The following is an 8,097-nucleotide window of genomic DNA, read 5'->3' on the forward strand; positions in this document are numbered from 1 at the left end:
TGCTTTTGTTTAGTGTTTCAAAGTGATGACGTGCTTTCTAGTGCAATTTTCCAATTTGTGGACGTGTTCTGGGTGCTGCTAGACTAATGTAAGGAACTAGGCAGTAGTATAAAGGGGGAAAGAGCCTGGCATGGCTTAGTGAGGGTTGTTTCGTGCTTGCTGACTGAGCGGTTGAGTTTCGGCGTAGTTCTAACGCTTGCTGGGAACGAGAGAAAAATGGCAACTTTCCCGAAGTCACTTTGCAGTGTCCTGTGTGAACCTGAACGTGAGAACGAGGCCTTCTCTGTGCGCTGCGCTCAAGAAACGCCGAGGGACGACCGACTTCGGTTATGAGCATCATCAAGCAACGTCCCTCCGGACAGCGGATGCAGTCTCCTGACCATCGGGATCTCCTTCCCCCGGCGGGGCGGTCTGTTACGTTTCCCCTACGACGCACGGTATAGCCGGCGCGGATGCAACGGACGCCGGGGCTTCATTCAAAGCGGCGGACATTTTGGCCCGTTCAGCGCTGCCGCGACGCCTCCCCGCCAAGCGCGTCCAGGCATGTTTCGATGCCACGTGTATTCATGTGTGCGTGTGTGTGTGTGAGCATGTTGGTGCCCACGCTTGTCAAAGCGCGGCAGCCGGGGATAGGAGCTCCCCAAGTGTGAAGCGAGGAGGTCTGACCGGCGCCGGCCCGGCGGATGAGTCACTACACTCGTCTCAACATGTATCTCAGCTTGTCCGTGCCCCGCCGTCACGTGGCCTCATCCCGTGACCTTCCTTCTTGCCCTCGACTCCGAGAATATAAAAGCAGCTGCCCCCGGACGCCAAGAGAGGGGCTCCGATTTCTTCTGTTGAGTAACGTGCTCTCCCGTCTCTCCATTTCGGTCTACCTGACCGGCCACTCTTTTGCGATGCTAGAATAAACAAGTTGTTCTGTTAGCAGTCGACTCATGCTTTGCCAGGACCTTCGGATGCTTCCAGTTGTGCCCCAGGCCGCCAGGCCAACGCTACCCTTGGGGCTTGCGACCCATTTGCAACAACGGGCGCCAGCGGTCCGATTCCAACAGCCGTGAGGTCGAATCGACTGCTTTTACCGGCTTTTATGAAAATAAACATGCCTTAAATATAAGGCCAACCAACTGAACTGTTCTCATTAACCGCAGGTACCGGCCGCTACCCAGCTCTTGCATGTTTTTTTTAAAAAAAGGTCCCCTTTATCGCTGCCTTCTACTTGCTTTTCTCTGCTTGGGCTTCCTGGGGCTCTCATACGGTCTTGCGCTAGACGTCTGGCGATGCGAAAAAAGATGTACGCATTCTCACTGCACTGCAAGAACGCACTGGAGACACGTACGACACACCAACCCATTTGCGATCCATTTGGAGTTTATGAGCACAAACACATTCTCGCTTGAGGAATCGTTGTGCTTTATTGAACAAACTTCGGGTGGCCGCGCATCACTTCGACAGCGCCGGCGAGGAGGCAGAATGTCATTTCTGACTCCGCGTTTAGGTTCATTGACTGCGGCTTGAGGTGCCTTCTTCGCACGGTAAGTGAAGCGTCACGGAACCAAAGTTTTGCGATAGCCGGCGCACAATGCAGAACAGTACGCGCGTGGAACCGGCCTACCTGCGACCATGGAACAGCCGTTTGCTGTGTTCGCAGGTACGCTCTGTGGAGCCTTCCTCACTCTTGCGGCGCATCCGCTGACCTTCCCTGCGCTTCGCGTGCGCACAGATAAGGTACGCCTGCAGTAGGGAGGATAATTTCCTTAATATAAGTCAAAGCAGCCGCTTCTTTCCCATCTTCCCAGATGAAGAGTCGACTGGCTGGCGCACGGTGCCGAACAATACGCGCGTGGACCCGGCCTACGTGGGAGCATGGAATAGCCAGCCGTTCGACGTGTTCGCAGGTGTACGTTCTGTGGAGCGTTGCATATTCTTGCAGCGCATCCGCTAACCTTCACTTCCCTGCGCTTCTCACACGCACAGATAAACTTGTGGTAGGGAGGATTCGTTCCTTAATAAGTCAAAGCAGCCGTCCCGGATGAAGAGTCGACTGGCCATGACTGCTTTTTCTGCGTTTCTTTCCCAGCGAACGATGCGCGAAAGGCACCGTTTTTTCAGTTTTCGTTCCGCGCACGAGTTGTGCGGACGCTTGCCTAGGTATCCGCTCATCCAATGCCTAGTTGTGTGCCAGGATGCAAGTCGCGCACGCCGAAAAGTGGACCGCCCATATCTTTTCACGTGTAAGTAAATTTCCTGATGTGGTTGGTGTTTTATCGGAGGAAAACTAGAATTTATGATACACGCATTCACATAGCGATAATGATTCTATAGTTTAGTATACCAGTAAAACATTTTATTCTCACAGTATAAGTTATCATCTAATACATATGCGCGTGATTCTTCATTATCAGGTTTCCCGGTGACACCGTTCGTGCCGCAATTAAATGCAACATGCGCTGTCAAAATCAGGAACCCCTGCAAGGCGTTCACTGTTACAGATTCTGAAACGCATCGGTTTCGGTCTGCGATGGCTCGTTAGCATGATTCCGCTGAAGTGGAGGCAGAATTTCCCGCGGATATTCCTTCGTCCGTTGTCAGTGCCGTGGCGCGGTACATTGCGTGCAGCGTTACATATGCGCGTTCATTTCACGAGCTTTAGTTCCTCCTGTCCCACATGGCCACAGCAACATCCGGCAGAGCACGGTGCAGGTAACACAGCGCCTTTGCCACGGCACGAAACCTACCAGAGCAACACGCGTGAGCACTCAAAACCATAACAACGCAACCATGGTTACCCAAAAGGTAGTGACTACAGTGACGGGGCCCGGTACTTCAACATCCACACTACGGTGACGGGGCCCGTCGCTTTAACAACAACACTACACCGACAGGGCCATCACTATAAAGATGTCGGTATTGGGGGCGAGGACCATAGAGTTTCCTACAAAATTCTTGTAGGAAACTCTATGGCGAGGACGACTTACGGAGTCGCCATCTGTCGGAAGCGCCTCACATGCGTCGGCGTTAAATAAAGGCTAAATAAACATACTACGCGGCAGCCCTCCTGAACAATGTTGCAAGTACTCCCGAAATGGCAGTATTTTACCTTTAAAATAATCATGTTGGACAAACAGAAAGCACAGAATGGTTTACAAACGCTATCTCTTTGCCTACTACGTACAGTAAGCTGGGACACTGAGAGCGGTCGCCGCAAGCGATTCCACCGAACCGGTTTGCGTGAAACGTAAGCAATCGCTGAGAAAACTATGTCGAATATGTTCTTATAGTGAGATGGCTGTCTGTGTAACTAAATATAGCATAACAGAATGAAGCTGCAATGCAGAGATCGCACGGGTTCGCGGTGACCGACTTCGCGTCTGCATGCATGTCGATCGCTTTCGCTCCGAGCACATTTTCGCACCGTGCCGTGAGCTTTATGCCGCAGCATATGAACATTTGACAGCACGCAAGCAACCATTGCTGCATTTACACTATCGGAGCTGTTCAAAAATAATTTCGTTATAGCTAGGGTCTTCGACGCCTACAGCGACTTGTGATATGTTCCGTCGCGATGATTCAGTCTTAATTTTCTTTTTCTTTTCTTCTAAAGTCTTGGAAGCTTCAATATCATTATTTCTCAAATTTCATCGAACTGCATGTTTATCGGTCTTGTAAGCGATCAATTACCCGCTGCTTCTTTTTCCTAATTCAGTAGAATATTCATTGTCTGGTGCTACACAAGCAGGAACATGTGCCGTGCCTTTTCTAATGTGTTTTTACCGTTCCCCTTCCATTAGAGTGAACTTTCTTCCTTTATTATAATCATCATAGGTGTTACAGTACATACGCAAAAGATTGTACATTCATGGACAAGTACCCGTTGCGGTCGTTCGATCCGTATGTGTGCAATCAATGTATTCCATTACTGCACGGAAGTTGCTGACATCGTGAAAATTCACGTGGTGTTGTGGACAGTACTGGAATAAAATACCGTGGTCCGTGAAGTGCTTGGCATCCCCATAGGCGCCAGCACCGAGAAGCTCATGCAGCTGGGAGTTCACAACACCTTCGATGAGGTTGGGTCACAGAAGTTAGTCCAGGTTGTCAGGCTCGCTTCCTCGCCTGCGGGGAGGCGGATCCTGGAGGCGCTGGACTTTAACCCGTCAGGGAAAGGCGGTGGGTGCTCGACGCGTGGTCGCGGGAGGCCGTCACGGTCTCGCCGTTCCCGCGCAACGTGCACGCGCAACGCAATGTAGGCACACGCCGGGCCCGAGCGGCCGCACTTCTCGGATCCGTCGCCGACGATCCACGATCGGTCGCGTTCGTCGACGTCGCCCAATACGGTTCGCCCGACCGGTTTGCGGCGGCCGTGGTGGATCTCAGGGGGCAACCTAACGCCGCGTCCGTGAGGGGGCAGGTGTCCGGATTGCCGAGATCCACTTGCACTTTAGAACACATGCTCTGGCGGTGTCCCTCGTTACGGGACCACGGTCATCTCACCACGGAAGAAGAGTGGGAGGAGGCGGTCAGGCACGGCCTGCCCGTCCCAACGTCGGAACGGCTCGCGGCGGCCCCCTTCCTCTTAAGGGGGGTTTCGGAGTCGCTCCTCAGGACCTTAATAAAGTTCACTGCCTGCCGTGAAGTGCTCGAAGTTGTTCGCATAGAATGTTTGAAAGAAGTGCGGCCATTGACGGCGCTACAGTGTTGATGTAAAGTGCCGGTCCCGTCTGTAGTCAAGGAGACGGGCCCCGTCACTGCAGGGCTGAGGTTAAAGCGCCGGGCCCCGTCACTGTAGTGTATATGTTAAAGTGCCGGGCCCCGTCACTGTAGTGCATATGTTAAAGTACCGGGCCCCGTCACTGTAGTACAGATGTTAAAGTGCCGGGCCCCGTCACTGTAGTCACTACCAACCCAAAAAACGTGGCCATACAGCATATAAATAAATAAATAAGTAAAAAAGCAGCAAAAAAATGAGAACCTACTACGTCATTTCCGCCACACTTTTGTTTTAGCGCGTGGAGGGGTTAGGGCCCATAGAGTTTCTCACTACATTACCTAGAGGGAAATCTGGCGCTGCTGCGCTGTGGTATGCATGGGAATGCCGGTATATTGTGGATTCGGATTGACATCGTTCTCGTAGAGACAGGACACCTTGAAGACGCGCTTGGCAAGTACCGTTCCGTCTCTCACAATGATTAATTTTCCACTATAGCAGCACGTGAAAAGCTGTTTTAGCTTTATTATTACGCGAAAACATGTTTTGTTTAACTACGAGAACTTGTTATTGTGTGTACGACTACATGTTACGTAAAAAGTATCAGCGGGCCGCTAAAGTTGGAGAACAGACGACAAGGTTCGCGCTCGCTTTGAAACAGTTGGTCGTCTGTTCTTGCTTTTCTTCGCTTGGTCATGCATCGTGGGTGAGTAAGGATGTAATATGCGTGAATGGAAACATTTTATGAAGATTTTACTTTGAGAACGAAAGTGTCTGCGTTCACCCGGTGAACGCAGCGCAAGCGTTAGGTTCACCCAAACGTCACGTCCGAGACGCCACATCCGGTCTTTGTTTTTTTCACGTCCGTGATGTCACATCCGGCCTTTTTGGCGGCATAATATGGCATATGGCAGGCTCAAAGTGCACGAAGCGGTGGATCGCTTATTTTTTGGGCTTTTGCTTCTCGTAAGTATACTTCGTCTTTGCGTTTGATGTGCATCTACTACGCGTAGCTAATCTTTCGACTGCATGATGCCATATATAGGTGTTCTGTGATGATACTTTATAGCCAGGTTCCTCACGAGCTTTTGTGATGCATTGCAGGGACCGCCACACCGGCCAGCCAGTGCTACAGTGTCCTAATGCAGAGAACGTATATTACACGGAACTGCGCTCCTTCAGAGTTATTTAGAGTCTTTGTCAGAAGCACGTAACAGTAACATTACTTGGTTACGGTGCTGCTACATGGCAGAATATTTGAATGGCAGATGTCCCGAGTGCGGCATGTAAGTACGTAGGTACGCGCGCTTGTTTAGCCTAAATAAGAGTTTCTATTGTTCCCCAATGGAAATGCACATTCCTGATGCATGGTTCAGATCTGCCGGCTAAGGGCGGTAGTGAATAAAGTCACCAAATTGCGGCCTCGTTGCGGTCTCGCATTGCGGCCTCATTGCACGGTCGGGAAAAATTGCTTTAGAACCAAAATTTCGCTGCGCTGTCAGTAGCCATTCACTGATAAGCTTTCTCCGCAGCGTAATGCTCAGTGCAGATGTGATGGGGGTTGTGTGTGCGGTCGGTATGTGACCGATATTCCTGAACGCAGTGTCATTCAGCGATGTGCACAGCTGTGGCTGATTGTAGAATGTGGGCTGTGACAGGAGTGATGGGGACCATGCTCCTGCCTCGGCCAAGGTTGCAGCGATTTCAGAGCTGCAGGGAGCGCCCAGGCAGAACCTAATCTCGGCCCTATGCTGCAGCTCCAGCTTCTTGAGACGGGCACGTGGTAGTGCCACGAGTGGGAGGACGTACCGCAGGCGTGAGGTGGCTACTGCATGGTACAGCCGCAGAGCCCACCTAGTGGTGCAGCTCTGTCCTCGGGCAACAAGCTGGGAGACTGCCTTGTGGACCCGGAGGACCTGGACATGCAGGGTCTTGACAGCAGGCAGCCAGGTCAGCCGGTGATGAACGTGTAGCCCCGGGTACGTCACTGCCGGGCTTCAAGGTTGCCTTCCAGTTGCAGCTGTGCAGCGGGCGGTTGCTCTTGGGTGGAGCAGCATGGCCTCCGTCTTCCTTGCCGAGATGGCAAGGCCAATGCAGCTCAAGTAAGCAGCGGCGGTGTCGAGGGCTCTTTGCAGAGCCGAGCGCGCACTGCTGTGGCTGTGTGGTGGATTTCGCACACATAGGGCGATGTGGTCCGCGTTGATGGAGGTATTCACGTGGTTGTGGGGGTCAGTCTGCAGGACAGCAGGCAGTCGGGCCAGGTTGAACAGGAAAGGGCTCACCACTGATCCTTGTGGGACGCCCTCTACCAAATAGGTCCAGGGCCTGCTGAACGACTGGATAGGGCAGGCCGTCAAAGGCCCCCTTCATGCCGATAAGCACCAGGAGCACGGCGTCACCGCAGGCCTTGGCCTCTTCCAGCGTGGAGACCACGTCCACGATGGAGTCCGCACTGCATCAGCTCCGCCGGAAGCCTATCTGTTCATCGGCCAGAAAGCAATGGCCTCCATCAGCTTGCAAGCAGCAGAGGTGAGTGAGACTGGCCGATAGGAGCTCACGTTTTTCAGCCGGCCTTCAGGATGGGGGCCACGTAGGCTGTGCGCCATGACTCCGGCACCTGCCCTGACTGCCAGATGTTTAAGCAGTCAAGCAGGTGCAGCTGCTCGCTGGCGGCCAGGTTGCGAAGCATTTGGGTTCCTGGTGCACTGCGATGCTTGGAGCTCGTACAGCGTCAGCGGCTCCTGGTAGATAGCCATAACCTGGCTCGATGGCCACCCTGGGTGGTGAGAGAGAAGGGAAGACGGAAAGGCAGGGAGGTTAACCAGGCTGAGTCCAGTTTGCTACCCTACACGTGGGGAGGGGAATGGGGAGTGAAAGAGGAAGAGAGAGAACTTAAGTGTAGGATGTCTATAGTCGGGCACTCAAGTCTGTTGCCCTCAGGCAGCGAAAAAGCGCTCGGACTGCTTTCTGGGCCAATGAACTGTGAGGCCAGGCTCCCAAGACTGGATGACAGGCCATTTACAGAAGCGAAGACCCTGTGTGGTGGTTGTGCAGGCAGCTAGGCAGGCTGACGGAAGGCTGCCCTACCTTCAGGATGGCTGCAGTGCGTGGTACAGCCAGCGCAAACTGGTTGGCGAGGAGCTCCGCAAGGGCCTCTTCGCTGATGCTCAGCGTGATGGCCACGGCGAGGACAGGTTGTAGGCTTCCTCTCCTGCTGGTGAGGGATTTGAGCAGTCTCCAAGCCAGGGGTCCCCTGGACCTGCCCTCGATGGCAGAGCAGAGGCTCCTCCTGCGCCGGGCTTGGCGTCTGCAGCGGGCATCTGCACGTCTGTACTCGGTCCAATGCTCTGCCTTGCCCGTCCGGATTGCTCCACGCTCCATACGGCGCCTGG

This window comes from Dermacentor albipictus, chromosome 8 (genome assembly GCF_038994185.2).
Source record: "Dermacentor albipictus isolate Rhodes 1998 colony chromosome 8, USDA_Dalb.pri_finalv2, whole genome shotgun sequence".
Taxonomy (NCBI): Eukaryota; Metazoa; Arthropoda; class Arachnida; order Ixodida; family Ixodidae; genus Dermacentor; species Dermacentor albipictus.